Below are 18,972 nucleotides of genomic sequence, written 5' to 3'. Positions count from 1 at the left end.
GACTTTTCTTATTTGTCACAGTGATGAGCTCATTAAATCTCATTTCTGAAGAGTCTATCCACAACCTTCCAGCCCCTAACAGCATGATTTTCAGTCTTTCCTTTTCTTCTTTGCTTCTATCGCTGTCTCTCTCTCTCTCTCTGCATCTAAGGAACAGCAGTTTGCAGGGAGCGCTGGTTAGAAAAAGGTTGGTAGCTGTTCAAGGACGTTTGTGTTTTTTGGAAGGCGGTTCTTAAATTAGCAATCATGAATTAGTAGCTACCAATTATCCACAGAACCAAACAATTGTGATAAATGCCAAAGTTCTGGCTCTGTTTCCAGGTTGTGACCACGGCAGTACGCAACCCAAAACAAACAAAACCACAGAGCTCATCACATCTCACACAGACACATTCACCCAAATCATTCCTTTACTGGCTTCAAAAGGCCATCTTTTCACACTCTGCGATCTCTGGATACGACTGTCACGGTTGTCCTCTAGTGCCAGTCATAATTAACTTTTAGTTTGTTTGTGAAGCAACATACAGACCTGAGAAGATGCCATGTGCTTCTCCAGTAAAGTAGCTTCTACAGCAAAAGTGTTTACCCTCCACATTTTGACATTGGTGGAATGAATGAATATTGAGTGAATGACCACCAATCAGTGTTATTTGACGACAAAAAAAGAAATACAAATAAAGTAATTTTGTTGACGAAGTGTTTTTGTTTGTTTGTTTGTTTGTTTTTTTGTCAATGATAACAAAGAAGAGATGGAAAAATGTATAATAAAAAAAAATCAAATGGTTTTAATTAAAACATTGTCAACATTTGTTAAAACACTGTGGATGAAAATATGATGAGAAAAAAAAATAGGATTGCACTTACACACTCTTTTTTATTGATTTTTGTTTTTCAAAGGAAGGAAAACCAAGAAATAATTAATTGATATAATCTAGTAATATTATGTTGGACATTTCCTCACTGAACACCTTTAAAATGAACTTTACTAACAGGTTAATTACCTCACTCAAACACATCCTAGAAATGTGACATTATTCAGCTATATCCACAACACAAACCTCAACCACAGACAAAAAAACAATAAAACAATGAACAAGTGAACTTGCGTTGCGTTGTGAATATGCCGTTTCCTTAAAAATGTGCTACAACACGAGGAATTCACAACAGAGTAACTTGTAACAAAGTAGCTAAAACTTAAGTTTATTCATTATATGCTATTATTTCAGGAACTCTGGTTTTCAGGACCTTTTTTTATTTTATTTTTTATTTTCATCTTACACATTAAACATATCAATCTTTAATATGTTTTATACATGTTTAAATCATTGTAAGTATTTTTTTTTTTTTTTACATTTTTAAAATCTTTAAATATTTTGTAAAAGTTTGGTCTGTTACAATTTAATACATGTTTTTGCAGATTATTATCTACTTTTGTCGACTAAAATTGACGTTTCAGAGTACAATTGACTAAAATTAATGAATATGACAATTAGAGAGTCGTGTGGCACCATGTGTGGTTTGGACGCGTGAACGGCGAGCTCTGCGCATTTTGCTAGTTTTAATACTTTTTGTGTCATAAACCAGTGAGATTCGATACACCCCGTTCCATAACTGTTCTATGAAGACAATATGTCAAAGAATTCAAAATCCTCGGGCTCCGGAGACATTAAGAGACACTTACGTGCTCAAGCTGAAGCCCCTGAGCAGCAGGCCGAAAGCCCAGGACTCAATTTGGTGAGTGAGGTGAAAGAGATTCAGCATCAACTGTTGAACATGTCGGCAATGCTGACGAAGGTCATTGCTGACTTGGAGGATCTTGGATATGTTGATCGATCACTGCCATGGAGACGAAATTCACTGAGTTGGTTACAAGAGTGACGGAAGTTGAGAAACGGATCAATTATCTGGAGTCATCGGAGAGGGAATTAGCTGCTAACCCACTAGCAACGAAGGTGAATTTGGAGCACGTCTGGGAAAAGTTGGAAGACCTTGAGAATCGTAACCGGCGAAACAACGTCCGAATTTTTGGAATTCCTGAGGACGAAGAAGGCAGAGATATGGTGAATTTCCTAGACGAGCTCTTCCCGAGTCTGCTCGACATAACAGGCCATAAGCTGGAAATCGAGCGAGCTCACACAGTTCCATCTAGGAGATCCACGGAGGGAGACAGGCCCCGATCATCCTATAAAGATCTTGTGTTATGTGAGTCGAGGATAAAGGAAGGCTTTCTTGGAAGAACCACAGCATTTTCTTGTTCACAGACTTTGCGAATTCGACGAGAGAAACGTGATCGATTCAAGGAATTCAAGAAACTCTTACATCAATGGAAGGTCGCTTTTGCATTGATGTTCCCGGCCAAATTGAGAATAGATCCTAAGGATGGCCACAAAATATTTACATGCCCACAGCAAGCGATGTCCTTTATAAAGTCAATGGAACGAGTAAGTCATTATGTGATGCTCTCGATGCAGCCGAGTGGGCCTGACTCATTGAACATTCACTTTACTGTCTGAGGAAGCTGAGCGCCTTTTTTGTTTCTTTTTGTGTTGGTTCCACCTAGTGGCTGGAGTTTGTTTTGTGGAATAACACTCATTCGGGACAGTTTGTGGATGAATCTGCATGTTCTTTGTGCTTATGCCTCCTATCGGATGGAGTTTGTTTTGTGGAATATTTCTTGCAAACATTGGAGTGATTAGGGCATTTGTTCCACTCATGTAACAGCCATGTGGGCCTGACTCACTGAACATTCACTTGACTCTCTGAGGAAACTGAGCACCTTTTTTGTTTCTTTTTGTGTTGGTTACGCCTAGTGGCTGGAGCTTGTTTTGTGGAGGAACACACCTTCGGGACAGTTATGTGCATGAATCTACACGTTCTTTGTGCTTATTCTGCCTATTGGCTGGATTTTTGTTTTATAGATTTTTTACACATAATTACACTCAACAATATACAAATAATAACATACACTGTACAGTATACAATACGCTGTTTTTTTTTTCTGTTTTTTTTACCATATAGATACACATTATTCAATAAAAATTAAAAATTAAAATATATAAAAAAAGTATATATATATATATATATATAGAATGTACAGTATTGTACTGTATTGACATTCAGGCTGTCGGTTGATAGTCAGTTGTTAAGAGAGAACATAATATAATAATAATAATATAATTTATGACAGTCCGGTGTGAGATATAAGAGTAAGGGTAATAAAGTGCAGTGCTGATGTATTTTGATCGTGGGAGATCAAGAGTTCAGAAGTCTGATTGCTTGGGGGAAGAAGCTATCATGGAGTCGGCTGGTGCGGGTCCTGATGCTGCGATACCGCCTACCTGATGGTAGCAGTGAGAACAGCCCAGAACGGGTGGCTGGAGTCTCTGATGATCCTCCGAGCTTTTTTCACACACCACCTTGTATATATTTCCTGGAGGGAGGGAAGCTCACCTCTGATGATGTGTCTGGCAGTTCGCACCACCCTTTGCAGTGCTTTGCGGTTGTGGGCAGTGCTATTGCCATACCAGGCGGAGATACAGCCAGTCAGGATGCTCTCCACAGTGCAGGTGTAGAACCGTGTGAGGATGTGGTGGTTAATTCCAAACTTCCTCAGCCGTCTCAGGAAGAAGAGGCGCTGATGAGCCTTCTTCACAACGACTTCAGTGTGGACGGACCATGTGAGTTCCTCAGTGATGTGGACACCCAGGAACTTGAAGCTGCTGACTCTCTCCACTGGTGCTCCATTGATGGTGATGGGACTGTGTTCTCTGTCTTTTCTTCTGAAGTCCACCACAAGCTCCTTTGTCTTACTGACGTTGAGGGAGAGGTTGTGCTCCTGACACCAGTGTGTCAGGGTGTGCACCTCCTCTCTGTAGGCTGTTTCATCATTGTCAGTGATCAGACCTACCACCGTCGTGTCATCAGCAAACTTAATGATGGCATTGGAGCTATGTGTTGCCACACAGTCATGTGTGTACAAGGAATAGAGTAGTGGGCTGAGAACACAGCCCTGCGGGGCTCCAGTGTTGAGGGTTAGTGATGAGGAGATGTTTCTCATCTAGCTTGGAGGGCACTATGGTGTTGAATGCTGAGCTGTAGTCTACAAACAGCATTCTCACATAAGTGTTCTTTTTTTCCAGGTGGGAGAGAGCAGTGTGTATTGTAGATACAATGGCATCATTAGTGGAGCGGTTGTTGCGGTAAGCAAACTGCAGCGGGTCAAGATTGAGTGGCAATACAGAGCAGATGTAATCTCTGATTAGTCTCTCAAAACATTTGCTGATGATGGGGTCAGAGCAACAGGACGCCAGTCATTTAAACAAGTTATTTTTGATTGTTTTGGTACAGGCACAATGGTGGATGTTTTAAAGCATGTGGGGACTACAGACAAAGAGAGGGAAAGGTTGAAAATGCCCGTAAAAACACCAGCCAGCTGGTTCGCGCATGCTCTGATGACGCGGCCCGGAATGTCGTCTGGGCCCGTGGCTTTGCGGATATTCACCCGTCGGAAGGATCGGGTTACATCCGCTACAGAGACAGAGAGTGAACTAACCTCTGTAGCTTCAGCCGCGAGAGCTCTCTCCGCGAGGGTGGTGTTATTTCCCTCGAAACGAGCATAAAAATTATTTAGCTCATCCGGTAGAGAGGCAGCGGTGTTCATGGCGGAGTTTTTATTCCCTTTAAAGTCCGTGATGATGTTAATTCCCTGCCACATGCTTCTAGAGTTGGTGGTGTTAAACTGTCCTTCAATCTTGCTCCTGTACTGGTGTTTTGCGGTTCTGATAGTTTTTCAGAGGGCATAACTGGCTTATTTATGCTCCTCCGCGTTCCCAGAATTAAAAGCGGAGGTCCGCACATTAAGTGCCGCGCGAACATCGCTATTGATCCATGGTTTCTGATTCAGATAGATCCGTATTGTCCTGGTCGGAATCACATCCTCTACGCACGTTCTGATGAAATACATTACGCTATCAGCATAAAGCTCGATGTCATCATCAGAGGCGGACCGGAACATCTCCCAGTCTGTGTGATCAAAACAGTCCTGTAGTGTGGAGTCTGATTGGTCCGACCAGCACTGGATCGTTCTGAGGGTGGGTGCTTCCTGTTTCAATTTCTGCCTGTAAGCGGGCAGAAGCAGAATGGAAGAGTGGTCCGATTTGCCAAATGGTGGGCGGGGGAGGGATTTGTAGCCATCCCGGAACGGAGAGTAGCAATGGTCCAAAACCCGGTCCCCTCGTGTGTTGAAACTAATGTGCTGGTGATATTTTGGTGCGACTGATTTTAAACTGGCTTTATTAAAGTCCCCGGTCACAATGAACGCGGCTTCAGGGTGCGCGGTTTCCTGCTCACTTATTCTCCGATACAGTTCCTTGAGTGCCCCGTCTGTGTCGGCTTGTGGCGGGATATACACAGCAGTGATAATGACCGCTGTGAATTCCCACGGTAGCCAGAATGGTCGACACAGAAGCATAAGAAATTCCAGATCAGGAGAACAGAATGACTTGATAGAATGTACGTTCCTCTGATCACACCAGGATTTGTTGATCATAAAACATACACCATAAAACATTCTGTTGTGTAATTCTGTCTCAGAAAATTTGTATAGAAGCACTGGACTTGAGCAATCCGACGGCAAAGTTGTCGCGGGGATTCTCGTAGGCTTACATGAACTGTTTGAGTTTAGAGGGATGGACGCCAGTTGGCGCCGTCGTGCGCGGGGTTAATTCGCACGTTTTTCTTTTTTTCTGTTCTGGGGGAAGTTTGGGGTTTGATTGTTGCACCAATGTTGGAATGTGGTCTTTATAATTTTATTTTTGACACACAGTCTATTTTTTTCTCATATGTCAAAATGTCAAATGTTAATATGAGCAGATTGTCTCTCTCCATGTGGAATGTGAATGGGTTGGGGCACCCCATGAAAAGAAGGAAGGTTATTTATATTCTTAAACGTAAGAAATATGATATAGTGTTTCTTCAAGAAATGCATCTTTCCCCACAGGAAGCTGAAAAATTTGGGAAGATATGGGGTGGACATGTTTTCTTTAGTGCTGGCTCAAGTAAGAGCAGGGGAGTCATTACATTGATAAGTAAACATCTACAATGCTAATGTCTCAAACAGATTAAAGATAAATTAGGAAGAGTCATTATTGTTTTAGCAGAAATTCAGGGGCAAAGCTTGATTTTGGCTAATATTTACGCACCTAACGCTGATGATCAGGGCTTTTTATAGATCTTGAAGGGGTGTTGCAAGCAGCTGGCACCCCTCATGATATAATATTGGGAGGAGACTTTAATCTTTTGATGGACTCAGTCCTTGATCATAGTGAAGCAAAAGTGTGTAAGCCCCCTAGAGCAACACTGATGCTTCACAGGATGTGTAAAAATCTTTTAAAAGTCTTAAAGATATTTGGTAACTTTTGAACCCATCTGGTAGGGACTACACATTTTTTCATCAGTCAATAAGATTTATTCTAGAATTTATTTATTTTTTGATATCTAAGTCCCTCATTTCATCTGTTGTGGATTGCTCAATTAGAAATATCTTAGTCTCAGATCACGCCCTGGTGAGTTTAGAGGTGTTGCCACATTCGGAGAAAAAGAAGTCATAGAGTAGGCGCTTTAATGTATCCCTTTTGAAAAATGCTGAATTCCAACAAATGTTAATGGCTGAAATCAATGTTTATATGGAGATCAACTGGTCCTCAGCATCCTCTGTGGGTGTGGCTTGGGAGGCACTTAAGGCAGTTCTTAGGGGTCGGATCATACAGCATGCCTCATTCATCAAAAAATCCAAAGCACGAGAACTCGTGGAGTTGGAAGGGAATATTAAAAGTGCCGAGGCAGAGCTGAAGCACTGGATGTCGTCTGATGGCCTCAGAGAACTGACCTGACTGAAATACAGATATAATACTATTTTGTCACAGAAGGTGGAGTATTGGCTATTCAGGGCAAGACAGTTACACTTTGAGTTGGTGGACAAAGCAGGGAAGCTTTTGGCTAGATATATAAAGCAGAGAGACTCTTTTTTACCATTCTCTCAGTGAAATCTGCTGGTGGTGAAATATTTACTTCAGCCACTGATGTTAATAATGCTTTTAAAGAATTCTATCTTGATATTTATAGTTCCACATCTTCGTCTACTGATGAAGATATTAGAAACTTTGTGGAACCATTAGAACTACCTAAACTGACGACTGAGCAAAAAAATTCTCTTGATTCTGAGATAAACTTGGAGGAGGTCGGCGAGGTAATTAAGGCCTTGCCTAGAGGCAAGGCTCCGGGGCCAGATGGCTTTGCCGCTGAATTTGTTAGATCTTATGCTACAGAACTGGCTCCACTTTTGTTAGAATTTTATATGGAATCATTAAAGAATGGAAAGCTTCCGCCAACCATGACCCAAGCCCGGATCAGTCTGATTCTTAAAAAGGACAAAGATCCAAGCGAGTGTAAGAGTTACCGTCCAATTTCCTTGATCCAGCTAGATGATAAAATATTGTCAAAAATTCTGACTAACCGATTAAGTAAAGTTATGACATCTTTTATACATATAGATCAGATGGGGTTTAATCGGGGCCGCAGCTCTTCTGATAACATTAGGCGTTTCATGATCAGACTCCGGTCGCTGCCATCTCATTTGACGCCGAAAAGGCGTTTGATATGGTAGAATGGGATTATCTTTTTAAGACTGTGGAAATATACAGGTTCGGGAATACTTTTATTGGATGGATTAAGTTACTTTATAGACATCTGGTAGTGGAAGTACAAACAAATGGATTAATTTCAGATTATTTTTCTCTGGATACCCGGTAGGGTTGCCCTCTTTCCCCATTATTGTTCTGTCTTGCCCTGGAACCATTAGCAGCCGCAGTAAGAAAGGAAGATGATTTTCCAGGGATGGTGGCGTTAGGTATGGCGCATAAGCTTTTACTTTACACTGATGATATTTTATTATTTGTCTCCGACCATGATTAGATCTGTGCCTTGCCTCCACAGAATTATGAATTCCTTTTCTAAGTTCTCAGAATACAGAGTCAACTTGACTATATCCGATGCTTTGACTCTGACAGCGTACTGTCCATTAATGGCTTTTCAGCTGGGCACCTTCCAGTGGCCCACACCGGTGACCCCTTCTAGATTCTATAGGCCTGGTCTTAAAGACACACTCACCTGCTGGCAATAAGAGAGAGAGGTGGAGGTCTAAATGTGTGTAATTATTATATACAGTATATATATATATATATATATATATATATATATATATATATATATATATATATTTGTATGTTTGTTTGCTTTTTTTGTGTATATACTCATGTGTGACCACAGAGATGTTTGTTGGGGGTCAGGGCGGTATTGGGGATAGGGAGGGGTGGTTGTGGGGTTTAAATGTAGATTCTATGTACAGTTGTGCTCAAAAGTATGCATACCCTTGGAGAATTGGTAATATATGTATATTCATATTCAACTGTAGGTTATAACAGAATGGCACAATCATAAAACAAAACATTGCAACAAAGAAAAAAATGAAATGACCCCTGTTCAAAAGTATGCATACCCTTAGTTCTTAATACTGTGTATTGATGCCTTTAGCATCAATGACAGCATGCAGTCTTTTGTAATAGTTGTCTTTGAGGCCCCAAGTTCTTGTAGGTGGTATAGCTGCCCATTCATCTTGGCAAAATGCCTCCAGGTCATGCAAAGTCTTTGGTCGTCTTGCATGAACCGCACGTTTGAGATCTCCCCAGAGTGGCTCGATGATATTAAGGTCAGGAGACTGTGATGGCCACTCCAGAATCTTCACCTTCAACCATTGGAGGGTCAACTTGGCCTTGTGCTTAGGGTCATTGTCATGCTGGAAAGTCCAAGAGTGTCTGCCAGTATTTTCTGATAACATGCTGCATTCATCTTGCCATAAATTTTCACAAGATTCCCCATGGCTTTAGAGCTCACACACCCCCAAAACATCAGTGAGCCACCACCATGCTTCACCGTAGGGATGGTATTCTTTTCACTATAGGCCTTGTTGACCCCTCTCCAAACATAGCGCTTACGGTTGTGACCATAAAGCTCTGTTTTGGTCTCATCACTCCAAATTACAGTGTGCCAGAAGCCGTGAGGCATGTCAAGGTGTTGTCGGGCATATTGTAACCGGGCTTTTTTGTGGCACTGGTGCAGTAAAGGCTTCTTTCTGGCAACTCGACCATGCAGCTCATTTTTGTTCAAGTATCATAGTATTGTGCTCCTTGAAACAACCACACCATCTTTTTCCAGAGCAGCCTGTATTTCTCCTGAGGTTACCTGTGGGTTTTCCTTTGTATCCCGAACAATTATTCTGACAGTTGTGGCTGAAATCTTTCTTTGACTACCTGACTTAGCTTGGTATCAAGAGATCCCAGAATTTTCCACTTCTTAATAAGTGATTGAACAGTACTGACTGGCATTTTCAAGGCTTTGGATATCTTTTTATATCCTTTTCCATCTTTATAAAGTTCCATTACCTTGTTACACAGATCTTTTGACAGTTCTTTTCTGCTCCCCATGGCTCAGTATCTAGCCTGTTCAGTGCAACCACGTGAGAGCTAACAAACTCATTGACTATTTATACATAGGCACTAATTGCAATTTAAAAAGACAGGTGTGGGAAATTTAACCTTTAATTGCCATTTAAACCTGTGTGTGTCACCTTGTGTGTCTGTAACAAGGCCAAACATTCAAGGGTATGTAAACTTTTGATCAGGGCCATTTGGGTGATTTCTGTTATCATTATGATTTAAAAAGGAGCCAAGCAACTATGTGATAATAAATGGCTTCATATGATCACTATCCTTAAATAAAAGACATGCATGATCAGTCATATATTCAAAATCAATGCCAAAATTTCACAATTTCTGCCAGGGTATGCAAACTTATGAGCACAACTGTATATATGTTTTGCTTTTCTTTATTTACTGTAGGAATCAATAAAAAAATTAATTGCAAAAAATGAATATGACAATTAAATATTGACTAAATTTAAGGCATTTTTGTCAAAAGACAAAAATTATATCTAAAATGAAAAGAAAAAAAAAAACCTGAAAGTTAACACTGCTGTCAATAATTTTCAAGGGAACAAAGACTACAGTTTTAAACATGGTAAATGATTATTGGCAGATCTATTTCCACCCATATTTAAATACTAACACACAGTATGGACATCACTGCAGTGTGTTTATTGTGTTTATTTAGAGTTCCACAGACACTACATTAACCCCTAACCCTAAACCTGACCTTAACCTTACCTTAGAAAAAATAACTTTGGTTTTACTACAGTAACCCTAGTTTCACTGTGGTATTTTGTAGTAATATAACCATAAAATTAACCATGATTACTATATCACCAGCATATTACTATAGTAAAACTATGGTTAATTGCATTAAAACTATGGTTTCTGCCAAAAAAAAAAAAAACAAAAAAAAAACATGGTTACTAAAATCTTACTATAGTAATACACTGATGCAATCTACACACAAGTGATGCCATGCCGCGGGAGTAAGAGGAAGGAAACGAGTGCGATCGACAGACCCCGCCTCCAGATCAAACCCTTCTCTGCACTCCCCGACATTCACTGTGACCAAATCACTGCGATGAAATCAGCATTTATATTAATTTAAGTTAAAGGAAATATTAAGAGTGGAAACAGGAAATCAGATTGGACAAAAGGCGGAATCGAACCACGGACGCTAGGACAACAGTACACATTCACACCATCATTACACCCCACGCCACTGCAGTGAAATCTATTGTTTAGTTTGTTGTATATATCTGTGTAGTTCCACCAGACTATTGGGGTGCAAATAGCCGCATTGTGTGGCAGATGCTATTTACACTGGGGTGCATAAATAATTATTTCTGATTTATTTACTCATACTCGTCCATTCTACAGAAGTAGTAGGCATTTGGTGAAAGGTTTGTCGCCAATTGTTGGTAATTCTCACTTTGTGCTTAGAGTTTTGATTGGAATGCCATACTGGCTAGTCGCACCAGTTTAACAATTTTAATTAGTTCAAAGCTCAAAGCTCTCAAAGCCCTGGATGACTCTCTATTAGAAATGTCTGTTGATTGTCAAAAGCAGTGAAATGGCGACTAAATACTTTAGTTTTATAAAGTTGTTCCTTGCTATTAAGTATAGTTAAGTATAATGTATATTACTCTAAAGATCTGAATATTACCATTCAGTGTGTCTTGAATGGAATAGGAGTAATTATGAGATGAATAGTGTGTTAACAGTATTTTTAAGGTAACACCTCATCCACATCATTAGTTTCATATTATATCTCAGGTGGAAATTGACTCTTCATTCTAGTTTAATCTCTGCAAGATTTAATCTCCTCATACTCCTCATGAGTATTACAACTTCACTGTTGCTCTAAGACACACATAATTCTCTGTGGAACATGAAGTCAGTGCAAATTAAAGAACAGGGCAGTAAAGAAACAATCAAAATAATGATTCAATTTAGATTTAATTTAGAAATAGAGTAAAAATCAAGGATGAGCAGTAGTAGCCTACTTGGTTACAAGTTTGAGACTTGTGGAGACATTCTAGGGTTTCATTGTTTGGCAAGTTGCATTTTAGGTTTAGTTTGGGATTCCCAGTAAATTGTATAATCATTTAGTTTGTGTTAGGTTTTGTATATGTGTTAACAGAACAGTTTTGCATCGACACAAATTTAAAGGATAGGGAGTAGATAGATAGAGAGAGAGAGAGAGAGAGAGAGAGAGAGAGAGAGAGAGAGAGAGAGAGAGAGAGAGAGAGAGAGAGAGAGAGAGAGAGAGAGAGAGAGAGAGAGAGAGAGAGATGTTTTTCTCTTATTGATTGTTTTTGTCTGGGATATTGACTGCTTTACAAGGGCAGGTGGAGTATAATAGGAAAATTGCACCCCTCTTTTGTCCTTTGACAGATAACAGCACACAGACAGCTCTGCCCTTCTGTTCATGTGATGAAGCACATTAGTGATAGAGCTGCTGAAAGAGAACAGTCTGTGTCAGGTCACTTGTGCATTTAAAACACATCACATACCTTACTGTTTAAGGGTCCAGTGGGGTCCACATTGAAAATCTGGTATATACAATTTCATTTAAACATTAATTTAAATAATTTTTTTTAGTACTTTTAATAAAAATCAAACAAAGAAATATTATGATGTAAAATGATTCTGCCTTATTTCAAAATCTCCTATCAAATGTGATCAAATGTGTGGCATTAACCATGTTAACTACTTTGCACAGATGGTCAGATTTCCTTGTTACCACTGAATCAAACAAGATGCTAATTAATTATCAAATTAGAAAAAGTGCAAACTAGAAACATTTTGACTAGACTTTTGGATCCCACTGTACTGCATATGTAAAGATGGTCAACCTACATTTAACAAACTATTGTTAAGGATGGATGTTTTGATGTGTAAAAACACCTATCCTAGTTTAATGATCAGAGTCAACTACAGTATTAGGTATATGCAGTTTGACTTCCTGAAGAGCATGAACATGGTGGCTCTTTCAAAGCATCGCTCTATCCAACATTTAATTTGCTGACTCAACCAGTGATTTTTGGCCAATGGAGGATGGAGGGGGGTCATGAAACTTGTTTTGGAAACCTGTTTGCACATTACTTTTGCAAATTCATTTGGCGTCGCTACTGGCAAAGAAATTACACACTTCAGCTTCACTGTTCACGCACAGCATAGCTGTGTGTTGCCTACCTAAACAGCATTTTATAACATCATAGATGCACTTCTGACATGAAGGCTGTTACAAAATGTAGTAGAAAAGGATTTAATTTAATACTGAAATGTATTGTTGAAAATACTCTAGTATGATGACACACTAACTTTTTTACACAATATGTGTGTGTGCTATGCATTCTTATCCTCACTTTAGTATTGCCTTGTTAGCTTTGCAACGTGATAATGTCAAACTCTTGAAATCGACAGTCAAGTCTCTCGTACACTTAATGTCAGCACTATTTGTGTGGTGTATACTGAAGAGTTCCTGCATATAAACAGCATTGGACCCACTTTATATTAGGTGTATTTAAATACTATGTACTTAAGTATTTGATAGAATGTTCTTATTTTGTCCATGCTTGCTGTTGCATTGTACTTACACTGGCGGACAAAAGTTTGGAATAATGTACAGATTTTGATTTTATGGAAAGAAATTGTTACTTTTATTCACCAAAGTGGCATTCAACTGATCACAATGTATAGTCAGGACATTAATAATGAGAAAAATTACTATTACAAATTTTTTAAACTACTTCAAAGAGTTCTCATCAAAAAAATCCTCCATGTGCAGCAATGACAGCTTTGCAGATTCTTGGCATTCTAGCTGTCAGTTTGTCCAGATACTCAGGTGACATTTCACCCCACACTTCCTGTTGCACTTGCCATAGATGTGGCTGTCTTGTCAGGCACTTCTCACACACCTTACAGTCTAGCTGATCCCAGAAAAGCTCAATGGGGTTAAGATCCATAACACTCTTTTCCAATTATCTGTTGTCCAATGTCTGTGTTTCTTTGCCCACTTCAACATTTTCTTTTTCTTTTTCTGTTTCAAAAGTGGCTTTTTCTTTGCAATTCTTCCCATAAGGCCTGCACCCCAGAGTCCTCTCTTTACTGTTGTACATAACACTGGTGTTGAGCAGGTAGAATTCAATGAAGCTGTCAGCTGAGGACATGTGAGGCGTCTATTTCTCAAACTAGAGACTCTGATGTACTTATCCTCTTGTTTAGTTGCACATCTGGCCTTCCACGTCTCTTGCCTTTGTTAGAGCCAGTTGTCCTTTGCTTTTGAAGACTATAGTGTCCACCTTTGTATGAAATCTTAATTTTTTATTTATTTATTTTTTAAATTTATTTTTTTGGCAATTTCAAGCATTGTATAGGCTATACAATGCTTGAAATTGCCAAAAAAAAAAAAAAAAATCAAAAATCATTCCTCAAAACAATGATTGACTGAAAAGTTTCTAGAGAAAGCTGTTTCTTTTTGACCTAATATTGACCTAAAGACATGCCAGTCTCTTGCATACTGTGGCAACTCAAAAACAAACACAAAGACAATGTTAAGCTTCATTTAACGAACCAAATAGCTTTCAATTGTGTTTGATATAATGGCAAATGATTTTTTTAGTACCAAATTTGCAATTCAGCATAATTACTCAAGGATAAGGTGTTGGAGTGATTACTGCTGGAAATGGGGCCTGTCTAGATTTGATCAAAAATGACTTTTTTCAAATAGTGATGGTGCTGTTTTTTACATCAGTAATGTCCTGACTATACTTTGTGATCAGTTGAATGCCACTTTGGTGAATTATAGTACCAATTTCCTTCCAAACAGCAAAATCTGTCCATTATTCCAAACTTTTGGACGCCAGTGTATGTTTAAAGTACCTGCATTTAGATACATTTGTAGTTAAACTGTCAACCTTAGCCATAACCCTAAACCTAACCTATCCTAACTCTTACCCTAAACCCTGACCCCTAACCCTACTCCTAAATCTACTCATACCTCAACCTCATTAGCAGCAAAAGTGAATCTTGAGAGAATTTTTCAGAACAAACATTAAATGTAGTTACACAATAAAAACATTATATTGTATTTTATTTTTAGTACATAGTAGTTAAAGACACCTAATATAATGTGGGACCAGAGCATTTTCAAGTCAGTCACTTATGAGTTTCCATTTCAGGATGTTGCCTAGTGTTTGCCCGAGTTGTAACCTAACCAAGCTTTTGCTCTACTGTGTGTTTTGTTTCAGGTGACGGTGTTTGTACATGCTCGCAACTCCACCATATGCACTGCCATGAGTCTGATCGAGATGGCCAAGAACCGCGGAAAGATGTCATTTTTCCAGGTGGACCAGGGTCCAGACTACAGCCAGTGCGAGAAACAGGTCAGCAATTAACCCGGGCTCTGTGCTAATATGCCACTGAGAGAGACAAAATTGTGTGTGTAACATTTAATAAATTAAAGATAGCAGATGAAAATATGATACATTAAAGCAGGGGTCTTCAACCATTTTCAGGCCAAGGACCCCTTGGTATGTAGAGACAGAACAGGGACGCCCGTTGCATATTGTCTGAAAATTGAGTGTTGAATTTATGCCTATAAAAACATGTATGGTACCATATTATTGTATGTATATATTTTTTTTATGTTTACATTGCAAAGCCATTAAAATAATCATTAAATTAAGTATAGCAGAGGTCTGCAACCTTTTTGACAAGAAGTGCTATTTTTAATTTTCCTTTTTAATCACTGTGCCACACACCCCCTCCAAAAAAATAAATAAATAAAATAGACAGATAGACAGACAGACAAACATAAAGACAGATCTTGTCCATGCAGAATAAAAAAACTTTTATAAGGTTACTGATAGGCTTATAACTGGAGCCTTCATCTCATGTTAGTGATCGATTTTATACCTGTTTCAAAATTACTGTTAATTTCTGTAGGAGTAAAACTTTGTAATAAGGAAAAAATGACTTCATGCACCTTTAATTATGTTGATTTGAAAAGTCACCGTCAGTGTAGCCTATAGCAGCTTGATAATCTCAGTGGTAACTATATATTTAGACATATTACATATACATAGGCCTATACGTGTATATTAAGTTACTATAGGCTCTTGTTCTGAAAGCAAAAAGCAATTAATAATACAAGAAAGTGTAGGCTGACATCCGCACATCGTGAAAAATGCATAACAGACGCATTTACTTACGCAACCTTCTGCTGCAGCGCTGCTTAACATGATATTCGCTGCGTTATGAGCGGCTCATAATGAGCATGTGTGATGGGCTAATTTCATCAAATTTTAATAATGTGCACCATTACATCTAGTTCATAACTAAATAAAATGGGATGCATGAATATGAGGATGGATAACTGCAAGAGGAAGATTTGGCATGCAGGTTCGAGGGGCTTCAGAATGTGGATGGACTAATATACATAGGCTACTCTTCTCTCACCAGGGACGTGTGAGTGCGAGAAGAAAGTGCGAGCGCGAGGCGTCTGCTTCCGGGTCCTTGAATAACGTATAACGTGCGAGTAAGGGCAGCCGGTGGAGTTTCTGGTTCCTCCCTAGGGTAAGATTGTGCCCCTCTAGGGAGTTGGTGCCCTATGCAGACTGCGTAATATGCGTATAGGGAGCGAAGGTACTGTGTCTCGCTCAGGTGCTAGTGATTATTACGAGTGCCGGTGGTGGATCAAACAATAATTTGCCTGCGGTACCACCTGTGAAGACCCTTGCATTAAATCAATAAGGTATGAGAGGCCGTACTATATTATGAATTGTGAGTTAGGCACGAGCCGAAGCAGAGTAACTATCCACAGTTTTCCTGACTAACAACTGTGTGCCACCATGATGATTCTGAAAACACTGGACTGTTAAAAAAATTGATAAAAAATATGAAGTGCACAAATGTTTATTAAAATGTTCTATTTTTAATTTAATTAATTAATTAAATGCCATCCTTCCGCTAGAAGATATAGGGTGTTTTTCTTAAAAGAGCGAATTTGGAAGGACAGGAGAATGTAAAACGCATCTATGCTTGTTTTGAGATGGGCTGCGGGTATGTAGATTCAACAACCTCTGTCTGAACCCTTACAAAAGATCTGGAGATCTGGCAAACTTGCAGCAAATTTGCCACTCATTATTTTCACATGCACACAAGCTTGCGATTTGCTGTAATTGTTTGCCAGAAGTGTGTAGCTCTTCAACGGTAGTGGTGAACCTGCAGCAAACCTTTGGCAACAATGGACAACTTGCAGCTACTGGCAAACACTTCTGTGGCAAACCTGTGACAACAATGAAGAGTTTGCCGCAAATCTCATTTGCAAGTGAAAATAATGAGTGTCAAATTTGCCACAGGCAAACTGTGTACAAGAGACACAGCTCTCTATTTTTGTAAGCATATCTAGTTTCTTTTTATGTGAGGTGGATGATGAGATCAAACAAGTCCACAGGAATATAAGAAAAAATAAGAACGCACATTGAGAAACAGCCATAGTCTAGCAGTAAACAGAACGTTGCTATTCAACAAGAATAACTATCAGTTATGGGTGCTGTGAACTGATGTGATACAAACAGTAGCTCTGAAGATGTTATAGCTGTGCTTTAAGAGTAAATAAAACCGTTATTGACCAATCAGCGTCCAGGACTGGAACTATCTGTTTTTATAATTAATTGCATTCTTTTTAGGCCTAAATAATTATGTATTAGGGATTTAAAGACTCTCTAGAAACTAGATATCTGTATCTGGAAAATTGACGCATAACAAGTCCATTTTTTTTTTTTTTTTTCAATGTTATAGTTTACATTTTACTTGAAAAGTATAAGGAAAAGTGTATATTCTAGGTCCTGTAAATTTCACCATTTCTTTTAACTTTTTCACAATTTTTAAAACACTTTTGCCTTCTCTAGTTCATTTGAAATAGTTTGGTAAATGTACAGTAAATGTAGTAAATGCTACAATAAGTACTACAATAAGAGTACTATACATTAAGAGTAAATGCTACATGTGTCCGCCAGTACACATCAAACTATATTTTAATCTCTTGCTTTCCAAGCAATTTTTTTCTTGTCATTATTGAAAACTGTAAATGTTTTCGGAATTTTGCACCAATGAAGTGGCATATGTGTATACGTTTCACAATTTTTCTGAACACTCAGGACTGTGGATAAATGGAATAATATCTTCAGCCTTCTGTTTCTCGAGTTTTGCACCCATTGTACCTACATTGCACCTCTGCTCAGAACAGAAATTTGAGAGTGGCTCCCTCCAGCCAGGCTTAGATGCGGCCAAACAAGGCAGCGTTATTTATGAGTGGTTATTCACGAGCTCTGCAGGAGCGGAAAGTTAGAGAAATTGAGGTCAGTCACCTATGCTAGCTGAGGCGCTTTCTGAGAGAATGGTAAACACAACCAGGAGACATACCTACGAGGGCCAAACGGCTGCGGACACTTTGAAATGAAACCGGCACTGAAGGTGAAGCGGCACTAAACTTCAGCCTGCTGCCCTATTAGCTGGAATGGGCGTGCAATTAGAGTCCCTGCAGAGCCTGACATTCAAACAATGCTTGAGGATGCAGTACAGCTGCTGCCATGCTTGAAGATGCTCGGAGACACACTAGAGGAGCCTGAACTGAAATTTGTGTGCAGCTACATGTTTTCAGAGTATTCGTGGTGGAGGAGACTGCTGCACTTAAATACTTGCAAAACACCTTTAGGATAAATTGAAATGTGAGCCAGGCCCTGTTGCTCAGTATCAGTGCCTGACCTCACTGATGATCTTGTGTCTGAATGGAAGTGAATCTCAACATACAGTGATGGCTGAACCAGATGGGTGGAAGCTGTTAGTGAAGCAAAGGGAGGGATGTATGCCCATGCTTTTGAAATTACCTGTTCAACACAAAAGAATCAGTGAGGTCAGCATTGAAGTTGGGGGATGGGGCCAGGCTCGCTGTTCTAATTTATCTCAAATGTTGCAACAAAGTTAGAAGTACATAGTTCTCCAGTATGTCACTGTATGGTGTAGCATTAGAATTGCTGTAATAGCTAAATCTGTTAATTATAAGGCGTTGTCCACATACTTTTTGCCATAAAGTGTACGTATATCCAAAGGGGCTGTCAAGTCCATTTATAGTCATGGTTTCCTTCTTCAAAAACAGTCAATTTTGAAAAATGTAGATTTTCACAAATATTTTCCCTCTCTCTGACCTTTACAATGTCCTTACAAAAGACATCAGTCAGAGTAGACAGCATATTGAATCTGATGTGAAAGGAAACAAGGCTGTGAGGGATATAAATGCAATGCATTCACTGGGTTTTAATTTGTGTGTACATTACAATTGACAGTATATTGTATAATATACTAGTTTATGTCTTCAGAACATTGAAAGTACATAATAAAAAATAAAAACAAAATAATAATA

The 18,972-nt window shown here is 39.1% G+C and overlaps 1 pseudogene; it reads left to right on the top strand.

Annotated features, from left to right (window-relative positions):
- LOC127452706 (activating signal cointegrator 1 complex subunit 3-like) overlaps positions 1 to 18,972 on the top strand; it is a 252,981-nt pseudogene that overhangs the window by 124,915 nt on the left and 109,094 nt on the right.

The sequence above is a fragment of the Myxocyprinus asiaticus genome, chromosome 15 (genome assembly GCF_019703515.2).
Source record: "Myxocyprinus asiaticus isolate MX2 ecotype Aquarium Trade chromosome 15, UBuf_Myxa_2, whole genome shotgun sequence".
Taxonomy (NCBI): Eukaryota; Metazoa; Chordata; class Actinopteri; order Cypriniformes; family Catostomidae; genus Myxocyprinus; species Myxocyprinus asiaticus.
Note: the sequence above shows the minus strand (reverse complement) of the source record. Positions and strands in the feature narration are given on the sequence as shown.